Source organism: Nycticebus coucang, chromosome 15 (assembly GCF_027406575.1).
Source record: "Nycticebus coucang isolate mNycCou1 chromosome 15, mNycCou1.pri, whole genome shotgun sequence".
Lineage (NCBI taxonomy): Eukaryota > Metazoa > Chordata > Mammalia > Primates > Lorisidae > Nycticebus > Nycticebus coucang.
The window spans coordinates 76,789,373-76,802,388 of record NC_069794.1 but is presented as its reverse complement, the minus strand read 5'-3'; positions in this window follow the sequence as shown (position 1 = coordinate 76,802,388).

Genomic DNA, 13,016 nt, shown 5'->3' with positions numbered 1-13,016 from the left:
TGAATTCAGAAGGACTTTTAAATATTTTAGCCCTGGGATTATCTCAGGTCTTGCATTTTGCTTATGCTCATGTAAATGTGTGGAGTTTATACATGGAAGAACAGGAAACATTTGGTCATGGAATGACCCAGAAAATTTAAAATACCTTCTAGAACTAGGTCATATTATAATTCTTAAGAAAAAATTATGATTTTTTTATATATAGTATGCTCAGTAATAGCTAACGTTTAATGAATGCTTACATGCTAGGTATGTGATAAGTGTTTTATGCATATTACATTTTAAACAAATCAACTTTGAGGTATAATTTATATGTAATACACACTGCCAATTTAAAGCATACAGTTTGATGAGGTATGAAAAATGTACATGCACCCATGTAACTACCATACAATCAAGATTCTACTGAGCATCCATTTTTATTGCTGAGTAATACAGCCCAGTACCATTTGTTGAAGAGTATGCTTTCTCTGCTAAAACTCTTTGCACTTTTGTTGAAAATCAATTGTTCATATTATGTGTTAGACTTTTTCTGACTCTCCTACTGTTCTGTTGACTTATATGCCTTTTTTTTTTCCCCTATAATACAACATTGTCTTGATTCTGTGTGTTTAGAATGTGTCTTAAAAATCAGGTAATGCATCTATACTTCATTCCAGGTTCCTTTGCTTTTCAATATGGATTTTAGAAAAAGTTTATTGATTTCTGCCAGATACACTAATGGGATTTTGAATAGCATTATGTTGACTCTACAGATCAGTTAGAAGACTTATATTTTAACATTTCCAATCCATGAAAACTGTAATTCTCCATTTATTTAGGTATTCTTTGGGTTTTTTTTTTAAGTTTTTTTTTTTTTTTTGCAGTTTTTGGCCAGGGCTGGATTTGAATCCACCACCTCCAGCATATGGGGTCAGCGCTCTACTCCTTTGAGCCACAGGCACTGCCCTTCTTTTTAAGGTTTTTTGGTTTATTTTCAAGACAGGGATTCACTCAATTGCCCCAGCTAAAGTACAGTGGTGTCATTGTAGCTCACAGCAACCTCAAACTCCTGGCTCAAGTGATCTTCTTGCCTCAGCTTCTCAAGTAGCTGGGACTAAAGGCCTGTGTCAACATGCCTGGCTAATTTTTCTGTTTTTCTTTATTTTTATTTATTTTTTTGTTTGAGATCATGTCTTACTTTGTTGCCCAGGCTAGAGTCAGCCTAGCTCACAGCAAACTCAAATTTCTGGGTTCTCCTGAGTAGCTTGAAATTATAGGTGCCTGCCACAACTTAGGTGGGTGGGTGGGTGGGTGTCTTGCTCTTGAACTCCTGAGCTCAAGACCTTCTGGAGGGCTAGAATTACAGGTGTAAGACATTATACCCAGACTAATTTTTCTGTTTTTGTAGACAAGGTCTCATGCTCAAGCTGATCTTGAACTCCTGGCCTCAAGCAATCCTCCCACCTCAGCCTTTTGTAGTTTTCAGCAAAAATATCTTACACATACAAGATTTGTGCTTAAATATTTTATGGGTTTTGATACTATTATAAATGGTATTTTAAAAATTATTTGGTTTCTAATTATTTATTCCTAGTACATAGAAATATGACAATTTTTGCTTATTTATTCTGTATCCTGCAAATTTGCCAAATTCAATTACTGGTTCTCATAGCTTCTTTTGTAAATTCTTTTGAATTTCTACATAGACAATCACATTGTCTGTTAATAGAGACAGTTTCATGTCTTCCCAGCCTGAATGCCTTTTATTTGTTAAACTTAATGTAAATTGATGTGAAAGTGTATCAAGAATAATGAAATTTAATAAGGTAGGTAGAATAATTTCAGAAATTATTAGAACAGCATAAGTAGAAAATACAGATGGTGATTATTTTAGTTCAGTTCTTTTCTAAGATCAGCTATATAGCTTCTGAATACATATGTGCACAAGCCATCCTGGCTGCAGGGGATCTGGAATGCTGGGGCAAGGAATACAAAGTCCCTACCCTCATTGAGGAGGCAGACAATAAACAATAACATACAAAAAAACCCACATGTATAAAAACACTAGGTAGGGACCACTGTGCTGAAAAAAAATGAAGCATGAAAACCAAAATACATTTGACTGAGGGAAGGGAGCATAGCTGGGGAAGGCATCTCTGAGGAGATGGCATCTCAGCAGACCTAAATGAACTGAGAAGAGCCAGACAAAATCCAGGGCACGGCAATTCTCAGCAGTAGGCCCAGCAAGCAAAAGTCTCGAGACAGGCATGTGCCTGACATTTTCAAGTTAGAGTAAGGAAGCTATAGTAATTGAAGTGTCATCATCCAGGCAGACAGTGGAGGCAAAAACTGAGTGACAGGTGCCAAACTGGAATGTTTTAGGCAGTGTTCAGAAATTCTGACTTTTTATCATTTATTCTAAATGCGATGGGAGGCCACTGAATGTTTAAGAGCCTGGGGTGATTGCTCTGACCTATCCTTTAGAACAGCGGTTCTCAATCTGTGAGTCCTAACACCTTTGTAACAATGAAAATATATTGTGGCATTAGGAAGGTTAAGAACCACTGCTTTAGAAGGATCATAAGCCTTGTGCAGAAGACAGACTACAGAATGGTGTGGGGAGGAGGCAGGGTAGGAAGCTAGTTCTTGTTGAGAGATGATGGTAGTCAGAGAGGGGGAATTAGAAGTTCTCTTAGGCTTGGAAGTAGCTGGGGAGCTGGGGAATATGTTTTCGCAGCTGATGATGATGAGCAGGCTCTGGCTTCAACCATCAGGCCATCTTCCACCACAGGAGTCAAGTCCCTGGGGTGTCCACATGCTGACAACTGACAGTCTTACTTGTGCATCCTTCTCAAGTAGCCCCCAGGGCACGGTCATACTCTCCTATTTTTCCTTACTCTTCTCTCCTCTATGCCTTGGGATCCATTCTCTTCTGGCACAGGGGTGTCCATTCATTTCCACTGACATACCAAGCCCATTTCTGCAGCAGGATCTTTACACATGCAATTCTTCCTATGTGAAAAGCCCTTATACTTGCATTTCATGTTATTTCAAATATTTCCTGTTTCTGTTGATAATTCTCAAGCCTTAGCTCAAGTATCTCCTTGGAAACTTCTGAATATCTGACTTAACACTGAACCTCAAAGATATTCTCATTCAATTCACCTCACTTTTGTAAATTTTTTATCATAAGGTGGTATTATTTTCATCTACTGCTTGATTGGTTATCATCTTTTATCATTAAAATATACTATGTACAAGCACAGGAAACTAGTCCTGACTGTTCTTTATGATAGCTACAATTCACTGGGAAGTGCTAGGCATATAGTAGGTATGCAACAAATGGAAGGAAAAAGAACAGATGGAGCCGGGCACGGTGGCTCACACCTGTAATCCCAGGACTTGGGAGGCCAAGGCAAGTGGATTGCCTGAGCTCACAAGTTTGAGACCAGCCTGAGCCAGAGCAAAACTTCATCTCTAAGAATAGCCAGGTGGGGGGTGGGGGGTGGAGACAAGATGGCTGACTGAAGCCAGCTTTCCACAGAGGTTCCTGTCCAAAAGGATAAAGGACAAAAATTTAGCAAGTAACCTGGTGGATTAGAGCTGCACCAAGAGAGATGGTTGAAGAACGCACATCAACCCTACTGAGGCGAGCTGCAACCCCAAGGATACAAACAAAAGGTACAAAATCCATCACCAAGTGGACAGGAGTCCTCTCCCCCATGAGAACAACTCAGAGTGCTCCACAAACAAATGAGCAGAGTTCAAAGGTCCTCCCACTACACTCCATGGGAGAGACCCTCTAAAAACTGGACCTACCTCCCCTACTAGGGTGCCACAGCATTCTCCTCCAGGCATAAAACTGTATAAAACTGTATATATTCTCTATCTGCAACTCTTAGCTCCCAGCACTCTCCTCCACTCTCACTCTGAGGTCTGGAGGCCTGTCCCCCACGAGTCCAGATTCTTGGGTGATTTCTCAAGGGGTGTGGGCATGGCGTAAACTGCAGCTGGTCAGTGCTCACTCTGCAGCATGGGATTGAGGAGAGGACGGTCAGCTGAGAGGGAACCACACCAGAGTGGCGGTGCCCCGAGGCGCAGAGCAGCAGCTGTCTTTTGGCAACAATAGGGCTCACTCCCGGATATTGCGAAGCCACACCCCCTGTCTCCCTGGGCAATCAGAGGAGGCCAGGCAACTACTCAGGTGGCAACCACCATAGAACAGATCTGGGACGAAAATGCAGGCCCTGTGAGTAAAGGGTTTGTCTGAGGTAGTACTGGCCTGGGTGGAGCATGGGGACTAGAAATGCACACGCAGAGCCGGGAAGTTCCCAGGGCAGGGTTGACCCAGAGAACTGCTTTACTGAGCCTAATACACACCCACCCTCAGGGGATTGTCAGCCTATAGACAAAGGAAGACAGAAGGCTAGAACTGACAGGTAACTGAATACAAACCTGCAGGAGCAAAGACAGGGCCTGAGGCGCAGGCTCTGGGAACTCAAAACAGCTTCTCTTCTGCAGGGGAATTTATCAGGGACAGAAACAAATTCCCGCAAAGTTGTTCTGTTCTGTTCTGTCAGTAACATCAATCAGGGGCGGGGCTGGAACTGAGGAAGCTCTCCCCAGCTTCCATCAAGCGCCCGAGGTTGTCAGGCCTCACTTCCCCCTGCTAGATAGAGGCAGAGCGCAGTGGCCTGGTTGAGCAGAAATAGATTTCTTTATGATTCAGGCAGGTGCAAACCCCTGGAGTATCTGTTCACTACAGGCAACTGGGTTAGCCAACTACAGGCAACTGGGTTAGCCAACTGCAGGGCTATCAGAGACTGGGTGTGACAGAGGTACAAGGTGGGGAAGGAGGCATCAACCTTCCCAGACTGATCTATTTGCTGGATGGGTCCTCCTGACTCCACAGAGCACTGGAGCAAGCCATATCTGAGTAGTCACCAGACCCCTGCGATCCAGTTGCCAAAGACCTTTCAGACTCTCCCACCTGAGACAGGTGCAAACTGAGACAATTGATTTGGACCTTTTGAACAGAGCCAATTGCCCGAGGACTAGTCAGGTGGTGTCTGGGGTGTGTGGTTGTAGGAAGGTTTGATTTTCTTTTTTCAATTGTTGACTGTGGGGGGGGTGGGGTGACTTAATTGCTGGTATTTCTAAACAGCTGAGATGTCAACCTAGAGTAACTGTTTCACTAGGGTCGAACAGAGACCAGCTGAAAACAAGACAGAACCACTTAGCCCAACCACACCAAACGGGTCCCCAGTTTCTCAGGCCATAGCACTGTAAGGGTCCTCGACAAAGCTCCAGGGGAAAAATCAAACCGTGTAAAACAATCATGGGGCGGAATCAGTGGAAAAACTCAGGTAACATGAATAACCAGAATAGATCAACCCCCCCAAGGAAAGATATGGCAGATATAAATGAAGATCCCATTCATAAACAGCTGGCCGAGATATCAGAAATCGAATTCAGAATTTGGATTGCAAACAAGATTAATAAAATGGAGGAAAATTTGGAATTAAAAATTTGAGGAGCAATTCAAAAGTCAGAATTACAAATTCAAGGAGAAATTCATAAGTTGCCTCAAGAATTTAACGAATTTAAAGACAAAACCACCAAAGATTTTGATGCACTGAAGCAAGAATTTGCAGCCCTCAAAGATCTGAAAAATACAGTAGAATCTCTCAGTAACAGAGTGAAGCAAGCAGGAGAAAGGATTTCTGACATTGAAGAAAAGCCTTTGAATGCTCTCAAACTCTCAAAGAGGAAGAGAAATGGAAAGCAAACATGGATCATTATCTCAGAGAGTAATGGGATAATTCAAAGAAGGCTAATATCAGCCTCACTGGAATCCCTGAGTGATAAAGTGGCCTCGCAAGGCACAGAGGCCCTTCTCCATGAAATTTTGAAAGAGAATTTTCCAGACATGCTAAGAGATTCTGAAATTCAGATAGTACACAGTTTCAGAACCCCAGCACGACTCAACCCCAATAAGACATCCCCCAGGCATATCATAATTAACTTCACTAAAGTTAATATGAAGCAGAAAATTCTGAAAGCAGGCAGACGGAAGAAAGTCATTACCTACAAAGGGAAGAATATTAGAATGACTGCAGATCTCTCTGCTGAAACTTTTTAAGCCAGAAGAGGGTGGTCATCGACTTTTAATCTCCTAAAGCAAAATAACTTTCGACCCCAGATCCTATATCCAGCTAAACTGAGTTTCATTTCTGATGGAGAAATTAAATACTTTAATGACATTCATATGTTGATGAAATTTGCCATAACCAAACCAGCTCTTCAGGATATTCTCAGACCTATCCTTCATAATGACCAGCCCAAGGCTCTAAGACAAAAGTAAACTCACTCAGAAACTTTTGATCAAACTCCAACTTCCACAGTGGCAAAAGGATTAAAAATGTTCACTGGACTTTCGAAAACTCAATACCCAAAATTTTACCAGACTTACCAATATTCTCCATTAATGTGAATGGCTTAAACTGTCCCTAAAGAGGCACAGGTTAGCTGACTGGATACAAAAACTCAGGCCAGATATTTGCTGCATACAAGAGTCACATCTTAACTTAAAAGATAAATATAGACTCAGGGTGAAAGGATGGTCATCCATACAGGCAAATGGCAATCAGAAAAAAGCAGGTGTTGCAATTTTATTAGCAGATACAATAGGCTTTAAACCAACAAAAGTAAGGAAGGATTAGAATGGTCACTTCATATTTGTTAAGGGTAATACTCAATATGATGAGATTTCAATTATTAATATCTATGCAACCAACCAGAATGAGGCTCAATTTATAAGAGAAAATCTAACAGACATGAGCAACTTGATTTTCTCCAGCTCCATAATAGAGATTTCAACACTCCTTTGGCAGTGTTGGATAGATCCTCCAAAAAGAAGCTGAGCAAAGAAATTTTATATTTAAACCTAACCATCCAACATTTGGATTTAGCAGACATCTACAGAACATTTCATCCATTCAGTTTCAACAAAACTGAATACACATACGTCTCATCGCACACGGAACATACTGCAAAATCGATCACATCTTAGGTCACAAATCTAACCTCAGTAAATTTAAAGGAATAGAAATTATTCCTTGCATCTTCTCGGACCACCATAGAATAAAAGTTGAACTCAGTAACAACAGGAATCTGCATACTCATACAAAAACATGGAAGTTAAATAACCTTATGCTGAATGATAGCTGGGTCAGAGATGAGATTAAGAGGGAAACTGCCAAATTTTTGGAACAAAATGACAATGAAGACATGAATTATCAGAAACTGTGGGATACCGCAATGGCAGTTCTAAGAGGGAAATTTATAGCAATGCAAGCCTTCCTCAAGAGAACGGAAAGAGAGGAAGTTAACAACTTAATGGGACATCTCAAGCAACTAGAAAAGAACATTCCAACCCCAAACCCAGTAGAAGAAAAGAAATAACCAAAATTACAGCAGAATTAAATGAAATTGAAAACAAAAGAATTATACAACAGATCAAAAAGTTCGTTTTATGAAAAGGTCAATAAAATAGATAAACCTTTGGCTAACAGAACCAGGAAAAAAAAAGAGTAAAATCGCTAATCTCATCAATTAGAAACGACAAAGCTGAAACAACAACAGACTCCTCAGAAATTCAAAAAATCCTTAATGAATATTACAAGAACCTTTATTCTTAGAAATATGAAAATCTGAAGGAAATTGACCAATACTTGGAAGCACGTCACCTTCCAAGACTTAGCCAGAATCCAGTGGAAATGTTGAACAGGCCCATATCAAGTCCTGAAATAGCATCAACCATACAAAATCTCCACTGCTCTTTAACATTGCAATGGAAGTTTTAGCCACGGCAATTAGGGAAGAAAAGGCGATCAAGGGTATCCATATAGGGTCAGAAGAGATCAAACTTTTGTTCTTCACAGAGGGTATGATTGTATATCTGGAAATCACCAGGGATTCTACTACAAGAATCTTAGAAGTGATCAAGGAATACAGCAGTGTCTCAGGTTACAAAATCAACATTCATAAATCGGTAGCCTTTACATATACCAACAATAGTCAAGCTGAAAAAACAGTTAAGGACTCTATTCCATTCACAGTAGTGCCAAAGAAGATGAAATATTTGGCAGTTTATCAAACAAAGGACGTGAAAGATCTCTATAAAGAGAACTATGAAACTCTTAGAAAAGAAATAGCTGAAAATGTTAACAAATGGAAAAACATACCATGCTCATGGTTGGGAAGAATCAACATTGTTAAAATGTCCATACTACCCAAAGCAATATACAATTTTAATCCAATCCATATTAAAGCTCCACTGTCATACTTTAAAGATCTTGAAAAAATAATACTTCGTTTTATATGGAATCAGAGAAAACTTCGAATAGCCAAGACATTACTCAGAAATAAAAACAAAGCAGGAGGAATCACATTATCAGACCTCAGACTATACTATAAATCGATAGTGATCAAAACAGCATGGTACTGCCACAAAAACAGAGAAGTAGATGTCTGGAACAGAATAGAGAACCAAGAGATGAATCCAAGCTACTTACCATTATATGATCTTAGAAAAGCCAATTAAAAACGTTCAGTGGGGAAAAGATTCCCTATTTAACAAATGGTGCTGGGTGAACTGGCTGCCAACCTGTAAAAGACTGAAACTGGACCCACACCTTTCACCATTAACTAAGATAGACTCTCACTGGATGAAAGATTTAAACTTAAGACATGAAACTATAAAAATCCTAGAAGATAGTGCAGGGAAAACCCTTGAAGAAATCGGCCTGGGCAAGTATTTTATGAGGAGGACCCCCTGGGCAATTGAAGCAGCTTCAAAAATACACTACTGGGACCTGATCAAACTAAAAAGCTTCTGCACAGCCAGGAACACAGTTAGTAAAGCAAGCAAATAGCCCTCTGAATGGGAGAAGATATTTGCAGGTTATGTCTCCGAAAGAGGTTTAATAACCAGAATCCACAGAGAACTCAAATGTACAAACAAAAAAAGAACAAGGGATCCCATTGCAGGCTGGGCAAGGGACTTGAAGAGAAACTTCTCTGAAGAAGACAGGCGTACGGCCTACAGACATATGAAAAAATGCTCATCATCTTTAATTGTCAGAGAAATGCAAATCGAAACTACTTTGAGATATCATCTAACTCCAGTAAGATTAGCCCATATCACAAAATCCCAAGACCAGAGATGTTGGCGTGGATGTGGAGAAAAAGGAACACTTCTACACTGCTGGTGGGAATGCAAATTAATACATTCCTTTTGGAAAGATGTTTGGAGAACACTTAGAGATCTAAAAATAGATCTGCCATTCAATCCTGTAATCCCTCTACTAGGTGTATACCCAGAAGACCAAAAATCACATCATAACAAAGATATTTGTACCAGAATGTTTATTGCAGCCCAATTCATAATTGCTAAGTCATGGAAGAAGCCCAAGTGCCCCTTGATCCATGAATGGATTAATAAATTGTGGTATTTGTACACCATGGAATATTATGCTGCATTAAAGAAAGATGGAGACTTTACCTCTTTCATGTTTACATGGATGGAGCTGGAACATATTCTTCTTAGTAAAGTATCTCAAGAATGGAAGAAAAAGTATCCAATGTACTCAGCCCTACTATGAAACTAATTTGTCTTTCACATGAAAGCTATAACCCAGTTATAACCTAAGAATAGGGGGAAGCGGTAAAGGGAGGGGAGGGAGGTTGGCGGAGGGAGGGTGATTGTTGGAGGATTATACCTGCAGTGCATCTTACAAGGGTATATGTGAAACTTAGTAAATGTAGAATGTAAATGTCTTAACACAATAACTAAGAAAATGCCAGGAAGTCTATGTTAACCATTGTGATGAAAATGTGTCAAACGGTCTATAAAACCAGTGTATGGTGCCCCATGATCGTGTTAATGTACACAGCTTTGATTTAATAATAATAAAAAAAAAAGAATAGCCGGGTGTTGTGGCAGGCACCTGTAGTCCTAGTCACTGGGAGGCAAGGGAATTGCTTCAGCCCAGGAGATGGAGGTTGCTGTGAACTATGATGCCAGGGCACTCTATCAGGGGTGACAGTTGAGACTCGTGTCTCAAAAAAAACAAAAAACAAAAAAAGAACAGATGACTAATGTAGGTCCTTTTTAAGACTAGAGAGCTCCCCTAAAACTTCCTCCAGCTGTCGTGGATGATGTTTGCTCTATGAAACCTCAACTCCTGGTGAATACAATGCCTCAAATAATATAAACGGATCTCTCTCACACGTAGGTGACCTCCAGGCACTCTCTGGATTCTCATGGCATACCTACCCATTAGACTGACCCTCTTTGTATTAATGATAGCATGCTTTAATTCGTGTATGTCATTCAATAAAGTGATTAAAGCTGAGTATGTCATAGCTTTTGGAAATTACGCCTTGAGGGCTGTATTGTGTTCCGCCTTAGCAGACAGTGGTTACCCAAATGTCTGGTCAATTAGAGGTTATGACCTTGAATAAAGCATTTTTATTCATTCTTCCACATTACCAAGGTATTGGCACAGTTTTGTGCTTTAACTGCCCCGAATTTTATCAATGAGAGCCAAATTATTTTCGTGCAAAGCTAATTATTTTCTGTTTATGGTCTTTCAAAAAGAGTATATATTCCAATACATTGCATGCATTTAGATCTCTTCAATAAAAAAAGGAAGGTCAATGTGAGGTAATTTTAAAGGGGAAGTATCTAGGTTTGGTTAAAAAAAGATCATTTCAGTCATCTAATATTAAATAAAAATATTTAAATTTTTATTGCTTATATCACTAACAGCAAATTTCGTTGTTTCCCATAGGAATTAGAGAATTAGGAATTTGTTTTTTAGGCAATAAATTTGGCTGGTGGCTAGCATCATGATATCTAAGATTTTGTTTGCATATTATGGACTCTATAAATGGCATTTTTTTTTAAGCTGAAGACAAAAAAAAGAAGTATAAAATACATAGAAAAACAAATGGTAGCACTAATAAATGTCAAGGAAGTCAGTATAAAGTAGGGGCTATTATCAGATTCCAAGTGTTTTGTGAAATGTGGACATAACTAATTTCCTTTATCTATCTATCTATCTATCTATCTATCTATCTATCTATCTATCTATCTATCTATCTATCTATCAATCATTTTTTGAGACAGAGGCAACTCTGTTGCCCTGGGTAGAATACCTGTGGCATCATAGCTCATAACAACCTCAAACTCTTAGTCTTGAGGAATCCACTTTCCTCGCCTCCCAAGTAGCTGGGACCACAGGCTTGCACTACTACACCCAGCTAGATTTTCTATATATAGTAGAGATATGGTCTCAATCTTGTTCAGGCTGGTCTCTAACTCTTGAACTGAAGCAAACCACCCACCTAGGCATCCTAGAGTGCTAGGATTACAGGCATGAACCACCAGGCCCAGCCAAATTTCCATATTTTAAAAAGTATTCTATCATCAATTGCTTCCAAATGAGAACTTAGATGTGGAATGAGATAAAATTTGCTAGGAACCCCACCCCCCACCCCCCCAAAAAGTTCTCTTTTGGATATGGTCAGTTCCAGACACTGCCATCCAAATAAGAGTCATTCATTCATTTAGCATGCTTATAAGCACTACTGCAAGGCACTCTTCTCATCGCTGGGACTATTGTAGTAAATAAAGGCTGCCCTCCTGGAGTTTCTCTTTTAGCTGGGGATGCGGAACAAAAATCAAGTAGATAGGTCACTGATGCCCAATGCTATGCAGGAAAACCTAGCAGGCAAAGGGGAGACAGAATGCTGGGATGGGGAGACAAGGGCAGGCTGCGATTTCATAGATAGTGGGAGGGACAGAGAAGAGACTTGAACAGGTCTGAAACAGTGAGGGAGTAAGCCAGATAGCTCACTGGGGAAAACACAGATGGAACAGACAGCTGTGAAAGCCTTGAGACAAAATGTGCTTGTGGCAGGCACGAAGGACCAGAGTCGAGTGGGCAGGGAGGAAAGGATTGTAAGCCGGGATCCATGAGGAAAGGAAGGCCAGGATGCTAGGCCCTTGCTGGGCACAGCAGAGGAGTGACAGGATTGCCGTGGTGAAGGCTCACCTAAGGCTGCTGTGTGAAGGCTGCAGAGGAAGAGATGGAGTTTACTGGAACAGTCTAGGACAGAAGTGACTGTGGCTTGTACAAGGCCATGCAGGGGCGTGCAGGTGGTGAGGATGGAGCCATTCCAGATGTGTTTTGAAGGGAAAGCTGGCACATCTGTAAATGGACAGGATGTAAGTTGTGTGGGAGAGGAGGTGCTTGAGTTGTTGCCTGTCCTAGCCAGCTGGAAGGGCAGGTGCCCACTCACTTCTAGGCCCAGAAGCACCCCATCTAGATAATGAGTAGGAATGAGCCAGACAGGACAGAAGTTCTGAATAGGAAATCTGGGAGTCATCAGCCTACCAAAGTCACAAGCCTGATGACATTACCTAAGGAGCAAATGCAGATCAAGAAGTGAGATCTGAGGTAGAACAGAACCCCTGCTCTCAGCGAGCTTCCACTGTAACAGGAAGAAACAGAAGAGTGGCAAACAGAGATCACTGGTCAAGTGGTAAGTGCCACCTGGAAAAAAGGAGGGGAATGGGATAGAGAATGATGACCGATATGTGCATATGAATGTTATTTGTCACAGATGTAATTAAATTTAGGAACCAGGTGCTCAGGGAGAAAGGCTGGATATGTAAATTTGATGATCACTATGTTTAATGAAATGAGATTGACAGACTCACTTAGAGATGGGCAAAGATAGAGAAATAGAGAAATGAAGCCTTCGGGCTTTTGGACATTTAGAGTGGAACTTGTCATAATGTGATTTGCTTTTGGAAATGCATGTAGGATGCAGAGATGGGCTGTCCTTAGAGCAGCCTTCTCTCCACACCACTTACCTGCCACTGTTTATTCTATCTTTGAACCTTGGAAGTGAGCGCATGCTATTTTTTGTAACATATATTCCTCAGACTACTGCATCAGAAC